Below are 12258 nucleotides of genomic sequence, written 5' to 3' on the forward strand. Positions count from 1 at the left end.
GCATGTAAGGATTCTACCCTCTAACCCACAGTCAATCAGAGAAACCCCAAGGGGACTACCCAGAGAATATGCCCATCTTGGGAACTTGGAAGATGTGCCTGACCCAGGCTAAGAAAACCAGTGACTTTAACAGCATTGTGTTGGGTGCTTTTTTCCACAAGTACTGTAAGAATTGTCCATGAAAAGAAGTGGGCCAAACAGAAGTAATTGCAAGAGTGGAATGAGATCCTTTTAATTTCTGACCAAGAGACAATGTGGGAATGAGTAAGTAGAAAACTAGTGGTGGATGGGGGTCAGGGGTGGGGTGGGGAGATGGAGTGGGGGGAGGGTTATCTAGGGCAGGACGAGTATAGGATAGACTATGTGGCCTATGTATCAGTCATTGCTCAGAAGTTGCAGTAAACAGTCATGGAAGCTTTCACAAAGGCAGCCATAAGACCAAGATTTGATTCTCCACCTATGCCAAACCCAAATAATTTAACAATTATCATAGGGGCACCTGGGTGGCTCAGTGGTTCAGCGTCTGCCTTTGGTTCAGGTCATGATCCTGGGGTCATGGGATCAAGTCCCACATTGGGCTTCCTGCATGGAGCCTGCTTCTCCCTCTGCCTGTGTCTCTGCCTCTCTCCCACTGTGTATCTCATGAATAAATAAATAAAATCTTAAAAAAAAACAAACAATTATCACAGTACAGGTTAATATGAATTTTCTGTATTCTGTTTTTCCAAAAATTCAATCTAAGAAGGACTAAAAGCTTGAAGTGGGATTATAGGGAGTACAAAGGGAAAAAGTTTAAAAAAAAAAAAGAGGCAACCTACTTGCTACTTTTTTTAGTACTGGAGGTGAGAGATGGGGTGGTTGGGTTTGTGTAGAGAAGTGACCAAAAAATTTACTTTTAAATGAAGGTTTAAACTATTGTACTAGATATTTCTAACTAAATAATTCAGACGGTTTTTGTGGAGTAAAGTGATCATGGAACTTTTTGTTTTTAAATCAGAACAGAAAATATTTTCTATTAAAAACTTTTTAAAGGAGCATTAGAGATAGTCTATGAAGTTGTGATTATACTTCTTCAGTAACATTTATTAAATCCATCAGTTATGTGTGTGTACATGTGTTACTATTTTTTAGGATTTAATTGTAATAGTCAATGAAGAATTCAGTATCAAAATAGCATAAAAATTTTACGACTTGTAACTCATTACATCAAATAATCTATGATAAAATGATCATTTTATTTAATATTTTACTTTTATAACAAATTTAGTCTGTCATTTTTAGCTTGGATATATTTTGAAAAGAATGGCAATAAACAGTGTTCTGTTAGGGAATTGACTATAGAATTTTTTTCTTTTTTTTCCCTTGTTAGTTATCTAGAAAATATGCTTTCGCAATTAGACTGGAGACTGAAGACACCATGATCAGAGGAACACAATATGTAAAATAAATTGCACATTATACACACTGTTGGTTCTGCCATTATTTCCTAAGGAATGAGTTTTCCAGTGGCAGAATCTCTTCGGAAGACACTTCTAGTGAACCCTTAGTGACATATGTGTTTATATTTTCCATATTTTCCCTCTGTTTCTCTGTGCTTTGATACATCCAGTTTTGAAAGAGTCCGATCATCTCAGACTTGATATACAGCTTGAAAATGCACTGTTAGGAAAAATGGGTCATTTTAGGGTTGCAGAAGGGGCACAAGATTATAAGGTTTCATATTATTTTAGTTTCTTAGATAAATCTGCAAATTTGCAAAGAGGTGCTGCAGCAAAATGAGAAAGTATTTGTTAAGCAAAGAAGCAACAGAAAAGCAATATTCTTGGAGTAATATTTATTATATTTTAAAAAATTAAGATTATTTTATTGTGTGATATGGTGATGGGTCTTTTGAGATCATTTAAAAAATTTTAAGATTTTTATTTATTTATTCATGAGAGAGACAGAGTGAGGCAGAGACATAGGCAGAGAGAGAGGCAGGCTCCCTATGGGGAGCCCAGTGAAGGACTCAATCCGGGAACTCCAGGATCACGATCTGAGATGAAAACAGACACTCAACTTCTAAACCACCCAGGTCTTTTGAGATTATTATACTCAGTACTTAATTATATATATATATATATATATATATTTTTAAATCTATTTTCAATGTATTATTAGCAATTAGAGGAAATAATGTTTTAAGTTGGTAGAGTTCCCTGAAATATTCTTATAAAAATAGTAAAATTGGGATCCCTGGGTGGCGCAGTGGTTTAGCGCCTGCCTTTGGCCCAGGGCACTATCCTGGAGACCTGGGATCGAATCCCACGTCAGGCTCCCGTTGCATGGAGCCTGCTTCTCCCTCTGCCTATGTCTCTGCCTCTCTCTCTCTCTCTCTCTGTGACTATCATAAATAAATAAAAATTTAAAAAAAAGTAAAATTATGGATTCAGATGTCTAAATTAATTATCCTTAAAATGTGCTTAAGAAATATGAGTCTTGAATATACAGTGACTCCTCAGTCTTCTGTTCTCATTCCTGAATTAGGATGAGTTTGAGTCACTATTAATTGCACATAAAACAGGAAGTGTTTAGATTTGTTGTTAGGTTTTTTTTTTTTTTTTTTTTTTTAGGAAAATTATCCTTTTCAATCTCCAGGTGTGGTGGAAACAACTACTGTTCTATTTGTCATCATGTCCAACCATGGTGTCACTGTCAAGATGGTGTCAAACTTTTTTGTGACATTTATAGCATCATCAGTGCACCCCCCCCCCCCCCGCAAACGCCTTAAAATTAGACATTGTAAGGTCTTTTCTGTTCCTTGGCACAATGTTAAATCAAACCTTTCCAGGAATAATGTTATATAAAACTTTTCTAGTCTTCAAACTGCTTCAATTCCAAGAATAAATATTGCAGAAATATGATTAAGCAGGCATCTTGTGCTGGTTAAGGCTCCACTGTGATATATTCTAGTTCTGAATTCCATTCTATGTTATATAATGATAACAATTATACAGTATTATGTTAAACTGGAGAATGCAATTTATGCAAAAGTTTGAAACTAAAATTTTTCTACTTTAATGGAATACTGATGATAATTTTTTTCCTGTTGTTAAGTGATTAACTAAATTTAATCTAAGATATGGTATATATGTCCCAAGAATTTTACATGTACCTAGGGGAGAAAATTTTACTATCTATAGAGACTGACATGATATTAAGCTTAGAGTGCAGTTTCTCCAATGTTTCTTTTCAGACAATAACAGTAAGACCTTTGAATTCAAGAAATGAGAAAAAAATTCTCTGCTTGTTTTCTTGCAGGGGGAACCCAAAATGCTTCTCCCATGGTAGAGTCCAAAGTTCTCCCTTCTGTGTGAGAGGCATTCTGTAGTAGGGTATGTATTCAAATATATGTAGAGCATATATTTAAAGATAGGAAATTATAGCTAGCTTTTAAAAGAGAAGGTGGGGAGCCTGGGTGACTCAGTCGGTTAGCTGTCTACCTTCAGCTCAGGTCATGATCCTAGGGTCCTAGGATCGAGTCTCATATCAGGCTCCCTGCCTAGTGAGGAGTTTGCTTCTCCCTCTCCCTCCACCTCTTCTCCCTGCTCGTGTGCACGTGCTCTCTCTCAAATAAATAAATAAATAAATAAATAAATAAATAAATAAATAGGGGATCCCTGGGTGGCTCAGCGGTTTGGCACCTGCCTTTGGCCCAGGTTGCGATCCTGGAGTCCTGGGATCGAGTCCCACATTGGGTTCCTGGCATGGAGCCTGTTTCTCCTTCTGCCTGTCTCTCTCTCTCTCTCTCTCTCTCTCTCTCTCTGTCTGTCATAAATGAATGAATAAAAAAATCTTTAAAATAAATAAATAAATCCTTAAAAAAATAAATAAAAATTTAAAAACAAGATAAAAAGAGAAGGTAAATTAGTTAGAAATTTCCCAATTTCTAACTGCCTGGCACACAGCATTATATTCAAAGGTAAAAGGCTTCATCAATTCATCAAATATTAAACTTAGCAGCAATGACTTTATTTCTTTTACAGATATGTGAATCAGTAGCTCTACTTAATTAAGTTGATATTTCACAATCTTGACAAAATAGTTTTGAGTCCCAAGTCTTCTATAAAAATCAAAATATTGCCACCTTATTCTAGAATTTGTTTTCCTTTTATAATCATGGGATAACAACATGACTAAACTGGAAAAGATTTATTAGTCTAATACCTTTATTTTGTTGATGAGTTAGTGAGGCTTAGAGTGAATACGTAGTTAGATACTAGAAATATGTAGATAATCTTGAGTTTATTTTTTAAATTATGGTAGTAAAATGTAGAATGTAATCTTTGCACCATTGATTTATCACCAGTATAGCATCTACTCTCTGCAGAATATGTCTTCTGTGCATCCCTGGATTTTAATGCTCTAAAGTACTGAGAATACATTACTAGAAATAGGACACTTGGTTCCTGGAATTACTTGAAATGAATAAAAAACAGTGTAATGATAAATGAGTTTTCTTTTCAGCCTTGGAAGTGGCTCATTTTGTGACAATAGGAAAGCTTCCTTATTTCTCTATACCTCAGATTTATTGAATTATATAATCAACCAATTGTCATAATGTTTAATATTTATTATATTAAATGTGAGTCAGGTACTCTTTTACACACATTATATACTCTACTACAGTCAGAACTATCTTATAAATTGGGAATCATAATCTTCATTTGACAAAGAAAGAAGCTAAAGGTTAGGAAAGGTAAATGTTTTGCCAAAGTCAACAAACAAGAGGCAGGCTTGATTTGAACTTCAGGCCATATTTTTTTAATTGTATTAAACTGCCTCCAATTTATACCAGGTACCATTATGATGAGTCATCATTTTCAGAGGAGTAATTTTACTGTGTTTTGTGCTTATTATTTCTATCCATTGCTATGTAGGAACAGTAGTAACAAATATAATATACTGAGTATGTGCCCCGAGGTTTTAAGTGTCATGTAGCACTAGAGTTAATGACATAAAGGAAGAAGGAGGAGAAGGAGGCAGAGGAGGAGGAGAAGAAGAGGAAGAAGGGGAAGAAGGGACAGATGGGGAAGAAGGGAAAGAAGGGAAAGAAGGGAAGAAGGGGAAGAAGAAAAATAGACGTGTAAGTTGGAGTATCTCCCATAGGTGAGCTTTATTTTGCTAGATTAAAAACAAGGAATCATGAACTAACTGACTTGTGTTCAATAAAGATTACATGTGACACAGGCATGGTGACATGTGAAACATATACTGGATGTGAATTTCCAATCTGGTCCTCATCTTGGCTCCTCCCAGGTACCAGCACAGCCATGTCCAGGGCACCGCCCAGTCCTTGGTGTCCTCATAGGGAGACACTTGCCCAGCTCACTGCACAGGGTGATTTAAGACCTACTGTTTATGATATATGTGAGAGTATAACCTAAACACAAATGTGAAATAGGCAGTAAACAATATAAAGTTTAAATTCTTAATGACTCAGGAAAAATCTTGGGGCACATTAATGCTTCTATAAGAGCTATGCAAACTGATGAGTTCTTCACATCTAATGAATGAGGATTTTTCTTTCCAGGCAGCACATTAACTACTCAGATGCTATTCTCACATAGCAAAGAGCTTTGCTTTTGGCAATATGCCAAGGTAATAAAAATCCCTCCCATTTTCATGTTGACACAGGGTCAAGATTATGGAGTCTTGAATTCTTATCCAAGAGATACTGTACAGAAATGCAGTACCTTGCAAATAAAGGGGTAGTCATTTCCTGAGTTGTATCCTGTATAATAAGGGATAAACATCTGTAGGCAGCATTTTAAAGAAAAAACACTGAAGGAGATAAAAACCTTCTTAAATTCTAGCACTGCACAGGGCAGTTATTGAAGAAACAGAGTCTAAAAAATTCCAGAAATTGATATTATAAGTTCTAATTCTGCATTGAATATGTGGGAGAGTTATTTGGGACAATACAGGAATCCACAATGAAAGATGGGAATATTAATGTAACCAGGAGAGAGATATAGAGATTTCCAGCTAACGTGTCCTGCTAATTTAAGAAAGGGGAAGCAGAAAATCAATATAAATGCCAAATTAAATACTATTTGCAGCTTGTGGAAATATATATTTATGTTTGAGTTAAAAGTTGTCTGGTAAACAGTGTGTAGTATATTCCACAATGTGGCTTCTGCTATTACTGTTTATGAGGTTCTGGATTGAAAGAAAATCAAACACCATTAAAATAGTCATGTATGTTGGGTACTACCCAATAAATAATTTTAGTCAAAGGTCTATTATCAATAAGCAGTAAGTTTCCCATTATAGGATGGTAATTAGATTACATATTCTAGGTCTCATATTAAGAAAGTACTTTGAAAATTGTTGGTATTGATCACATGCAATTATGAAAGATTCAAATTATCCTCATTCAATCCTCACAACATCTCTTATGTTGGGAGGGGCATCCAATTATTCAAGCCATTGGCTGAGGAAGAAGCTGAAACTTTGTATGATTCTATCATGTGCCCAAGCACGTCTAACAAGAAGCATACAGAGGATTTAAAACAGGCATCCTGACTCCAGAATGTGAGCTACATGGTTGTATTTCTTACCAGTTCTCATATTGCACATGGAAAAGAATAAGTGCAGTTTTTTATATGCACATAGAGTTCTGGGCAGAGTGCCAGGGCCTAAGTTTGCACCAAAGTCTCCATTCACCTCATCCAGACAGCTTCTTTTTTTCTGCAGAGCTATTGATGAGGGGGAACATTGTCTTTGGTTTTATAGCTGGTGAACATTGAATAAGATATTCCCAGATATAGACTTCTGCTTTATCACTGAATGAAAATGATTGCAGCCACAGCAGTCAAGTATGTGAACACTGTTTCCAAGTCCCGTCATCTATCAAGTCAAGTAGTGATTTTTCAGTTTCTTTAGTATTTCCATAAGAGTAGGCCAGGAAATGCAGTTTGACTGCATCAGTCGATAAAAGATTGCCAGACAGAAACATCCTGCATGTGCGTGTGTGTATGCTTATGGCTGTACAATCATATATTACTTCCATAATTGTATACCTTTTCTGAAATTTAAAATATACTGAGACTTGCATCAGGTCACACTTTTCATTATTAACTCTACTTCTTCTAATGCTGTTCAATTCCCAAAACAAAGATTTTTAAGAGAACAATTAAAGCTATATAATTTAGACATACTAATTTTTCTTAGAAGCAGGTTGGTTTGTCCAGTAAACATAAAGACCCAGGTGGACAACTTAAGTTATCGATGCCTTTTTTAGGGGGAAGTGAACTCTGCAAGGGGCATTCATTCAAGAAATATTGTTAGAAGGCCAGGCTTTCTCCTCAGTCCTTGTCTGTTTCCCCCCTCTTTTTCTTAAGGCCAGCAGCTGTCATTTAATGTTATCTTTCTAGAAGTTCTCTACCACACATAGCTGTAGATTGGGATCTGATCTCCTTTATCAATCCCCTTATTCTTTTCACAAGATACACACACTGGCCTCCTTGTGCTGCTCCCAAAGCCAAGATAAGAGATTCTCTTCTTTTTGCAGGACTAGTCATTAAGAAACACAGGGATAAGACATGAAATTGGCAAAAGGAACCAAAGTGTTGCTCACTGCCGATGGAGAGAAGTAAAAATATTAAACAAGGTTCTCAGTTGGACCCAAGCACTCATAGTACCAAGAATATTATGCTGAGAGTATTACAAAAATTTCAAATTTAAATAATCACAAAAAGCCTTCTCCCATCAAATTTACTCATGCCTATCTTCTTGTTAGTCCTTAGCTCAAAGTTTCCTAAGGATTACTATCTCTGCCACTGGTCTCTCTTGATTATTCTGCTGTGTTTTCTTCACAGCACACATCACAGTCAAAATACACCTTGCCTGTTTGTTTGTTCAGGATTTTTCTCTCTTATCGGAGTCCCTAGACTATGAGACCTCAGTCAAAAACATTTAATGCTTTGCAGTATTCTGTGTGAATTTAGCACTTTTATAGCATGACTGAGGCTTTGTTTGCACGTCTGCAAAATTGGACTAATGATAACAATTGTTGTGAAGATCAAAATGATAATGTGCACAAAGCTATGAATACTAACCAGTGTATATTAAAGATCATTTCCACTTTATTTGCATTATAGTGATCTAATTGAAGCCACTATAATCTCGTCTACACCTCTGTAATAGCTTCCTGTCACTTTTTCCTGCCCCCTTTCCCATTTTCATAGAAGGCATGTTTCTAAATGTAAATGAAATCCCTTTATGCTGCAGCTTAAAACACTGGTTTCACACTTAGAATGAAATCCAAATTCCTTAGAATGGCCTAGATAACTCTTTACAATATGACTGTTTATAACCTACTTCTTGGGTCTTGTTTTATGCTATCCACTCTTTCTCATGCTATCCTTTCTTCTGTTACTTAAAAACAACAACAGCAGCAACAACAACAGTAACAACAGTTCTCTCATATTTTTACATGTTTTATTATCACTTAATGGTAATTTAAAGAAATATGACAGTGGAACAGGTGAATTAGTAAAGTATCATACATGTACTCTTAACATGAAATGAATTTCTAGAAATAAATATTTAATGAGGGATGAATTAAACAAGAGTATTGCCAAGAGGGGGAGAGTAAATGGATTAGAAGTATCTGGAAAGTATGACATAAAAGGTAAAATAGATTGAAAATATGAAAGAGCAATGAAATATGGTGCATAGAATGAAGTGCCTCAAATAGTTCTCTAGAATGTCTGAGAAGTAATAGGAGAGTGGAGGTGCATTGATTATTTCAAGAAGCAATGACACAGAATTTACTAGATTGGAAGACAACACAAAGCCGTGAACAGGAAAAATAAAAACAAATCCATATTTATAGATATTACAATGGAACTATGCAACTTGAAAGACAAAAAGAAATTTTGAAGTCACTAGAGTAAATAGATTCCTTTTAAGAACCAACAGACAGAAAATAGGTATTCCATTTCTAACAGCAGATGCCAGAAGATAATGGAATGATCCATTTCTCAGTGATGCATACATATGCAGGATTTTTTTTGAAAGAAACTGTAAATAATTTATTTCACTTTATTGAGAGCGAGGACCTGGTCCTCTTTGATCAGTGGTTCTTCTACTGCCAGTGTTTAGAATGGACAGTAGAAACTCCAGGGTCATTCTTTTTTTCTGAATGAATGAATAAATGAACAAGTGAATGAAAGAGTTCAAAAATTGCTATAAGTGTAAATAAAAGTAATGAGCAAGTAAGAGTCAAAAGGTACAACATTCTGTTGGTACTTGCTCCATCTCCTTTTTGAGATGGTACATGTCATTTACAACTTTACTTCATAACAAGGGGCTCACAAAACTTCCTCCTGGCCCACGAGTGAAGAACAAAGACATTGCTTTTTCCCAGTGAGAGGATGCAGCAAGGGAGACAATGAACACCTTCCCTTACCCTGTATAATTTGCATTTCTGAATACCTTTCACTGATCTCACTCAAGATACAGATTTTTTTTTTCTATTAAGAATCCAAATATATCGTCTCATCATTCTACTTTTATTTACTCTTAGGAATTAGAAGTAATTCATTTTCACGCTGTATAGAAGCTATAGAGTATAAATATATTCCTTTTTAAAGATCTCACTCATAGAATTATAGTGGTTTATTTCTTTTCTACCCCATGGTTTCAGTCCCATTAAATTTGAGTTGATATCCCATAAAACAACATAGAATTGTGTTTTCTAGTAATATATGCATATGTGTGTAAGGGATATAAAAATTATCTTCCCTTTATGTTCAGCATTTTCATTATAAAATAAAAAACTTTATTTGCTATAGATTCTATCTTGATGTTGCCTATCTTTTAATTAATAGGTTTTATTTATTAGAGCAATTTTAGGCTTACACATAATTAAACAGAAAATACTGGAAGTTCCTATATATTCCCTCTCTTATCCTTATTATTTACTCATGCATACATGTGGTACGCTTGTTACAACCAATGAACAAATATTGATACACCATTATTAATTAAAGTCCATGGTTTACATTAGGGTTCACTCTGTGTTGTACTGTTCTTTTGGTTTTGACAAATGCATAATGCCACGCATCCATCATTACACTATCATATGCCATTATAGCATAATAATAGTTTCACTGCCCTAAAAATCCCCCATGTTTTACCTGTTCATCCCTCTCAAACCACTTGTAACCATTGATCTGAATGTCTCTATAGGTTTGCTTGTTCCAGAATGTCATATGACTGGAATCATACAGTATGCATCCTTTTCATGCTGGTTTCTTTTATACAAGCTTCCTCCATGTCTCTTGCCTTTTACCTATTGAAGGACATGTTGGTTGCTTTCAGGTTTTGGTAATCATGGAGAAAGTTGCTGTAAATATTTATGTTCATGTGTTTTTTTTTTTTTTTTTTTTTTTGTGGACATAAAGTTTCACCTCATTTGGACAAATACCAAGGAGTATGCTTGGTGGATTGTGTGGTAAAACTGTGTTTAGCTTTGTAAGAAACTGTCAAACCATCTTATAAAGTGGCAGTACCATTTTTCATTCCTACCAGCAATGGATGAGAGATTTTGTTGCTCCAGATCCTCACCAGCATTTGGTGTTGTCAGTGTTTAGATTTTGGCCATTCTAATAGGTATGTAGTGATGTATCATTGCTGTTTTAATTTGTGATTCCCTAATGACACACAATTTAAACATATTTCTGTATGCTTATTTGCCTCCTTTTATCTTCTTTGGTCAGGTAGCTGTACAGATCTTTTACCCACATTTTAATTGGGCTGTTTGTTTTCTTACTGTTATTTATTTATTTATTTATTTATTTATTTATTTATTTATTTATTTTTAATTCATGAAAGTCACAGAGAGAGAGGCAGAGACACAGGCAGAGGGAGAAGCAGGCTCCATGCAGGGAGCTCGATGTGGAACTCGATCCTGGGACTCTGGGATCACAGTCTGAGCCAAAGGCAGACGCTCAACCACTGAACCACCCGGGGGTCCTTCTTAGTGTTAATTTTTAAGAATATCTACATACATATATTTGAACACAGCCTGCATTAACTACAAGTTCTGTAAAGATTTTTCCAACAGTCTGTAGCTTATTGTTTCATTTTGAGAACAGTGTGTTTTGCAGAGCAGAAGAAAGAAATTTTCCCTTTCCTTGTATTTCCACTTTTTCCTTGTATTTCCACTTTTTAATTATAATGAAGTCCAATTTATCAATTTTCCCTTTTCATGTCTTTGAAGTTGTTTCTAAGAAATCATTGCCAAACTAAAGATCACCTTGATTTTCTCCGATATTGTCTTGTAGAAGTTTCATGGTTTTGTATTTTACATGTAGGTCTCTGATTCACTTTGAGTTAATTTTTGTGAAAAGCTTAAGGTCAGTGTCTAATTTATGTTTTTGCAGTGGTATTCCCTTCTGTTTTATTAAAGATTTCTTTATTACTGTTGAAGAAAGAATTATGTGCACAAATTGTTGTGATTAATTGTATCAGGTTTTCACTGAAGCCATTTCATAAATTAAATGTTATATTAGTTTTCTTGAGCTGCCATAACAAAATACTATAGACAGGGTGGCTTAAACAACAGACTTTTATTTTTTCATAGTTGTGGAGGCTGGGAAGTCCAAGACCACATTTTTAGCAGATTTTGATTTCTGGTGAGAATTCTCTTCTTGGCTTATAGGTGGTTATCTTCTCACTATGTCATCATATGGCAGAGAGGGCAATAGAAACCCTCTTCTTAGTAACCCTTTTCTTATAAACTTGCAGTCCTATCAGATTATGACCTTATCCTTCTGACCTCATTTAACCTTAATTACCTCCTAAAGACTGTATGTTTAGGTCCAGTCACATTGGGGGTTAGGGCTTCCATATATGAATTTGGGGGTAACACAATTCAACCCATATCAAATGTGAATATTATTTGCTTCAATACACTATGGAATTTTAGATTCAGACTGTGTCTGTATGAGGATGGTATCATTTTTTAACTAAAGAAGGGCTCTATGTCCTCAAGTCAGATGAGAACATCTTTTATTTTCCAGCTCACTTAGAAAATTGATTCTATTATCTTTTTTTCACTGTGGGAAATTAGAAACTCTCTATGTGTATTGCTTTCGTTTTGCTTTGATTTGTTTTGCTTGTTTTTTTCTCTTAGTCCAGCTGTAAATTCTTGAAGATTTGGTGATTAACCTCAGTGGTATCTAAATATTGAGCAAAAAAAATTCT

The 12258-nt window shown here is 35.1% G+C and overlaps 1 long non-coding RNA gene across 1 annotated transcript in view; it reads left to right on the forward strand.

Moving 5' to 3' along the window:
* The window catches only part of LOC119867154, a 43297-nt gene that overhangs the window by 9004 nt on the left and 22035 nt on the right, over window positions 1-12258 (forward strand). The window contains exon 2 of the long non-coding RNA XR_005382543.1: window positions 3301-3374. This is a non-coding gene — a long non-coding RNA (uncharacterized LOC119867154). The remainder of the gene's footprint in view (window positions 1-3300; window positions 3375-12258) is intronic.

The sequence above is a fragment of the Canis lupus genome, chromosome 32 (genome assembly GCF_011100685.1).
Source record: "Canis lupus familiaris isolate Mischka breed German Shepherd chromosome 32, alternate assembly UU_Cfam_GSD_1.0, whole genome shotgun sequence".
NCBI lineage: Eukaryota > Metazoa > Chordata > Mammalia > Carnivora > Canidae > Canis > Canis lupus.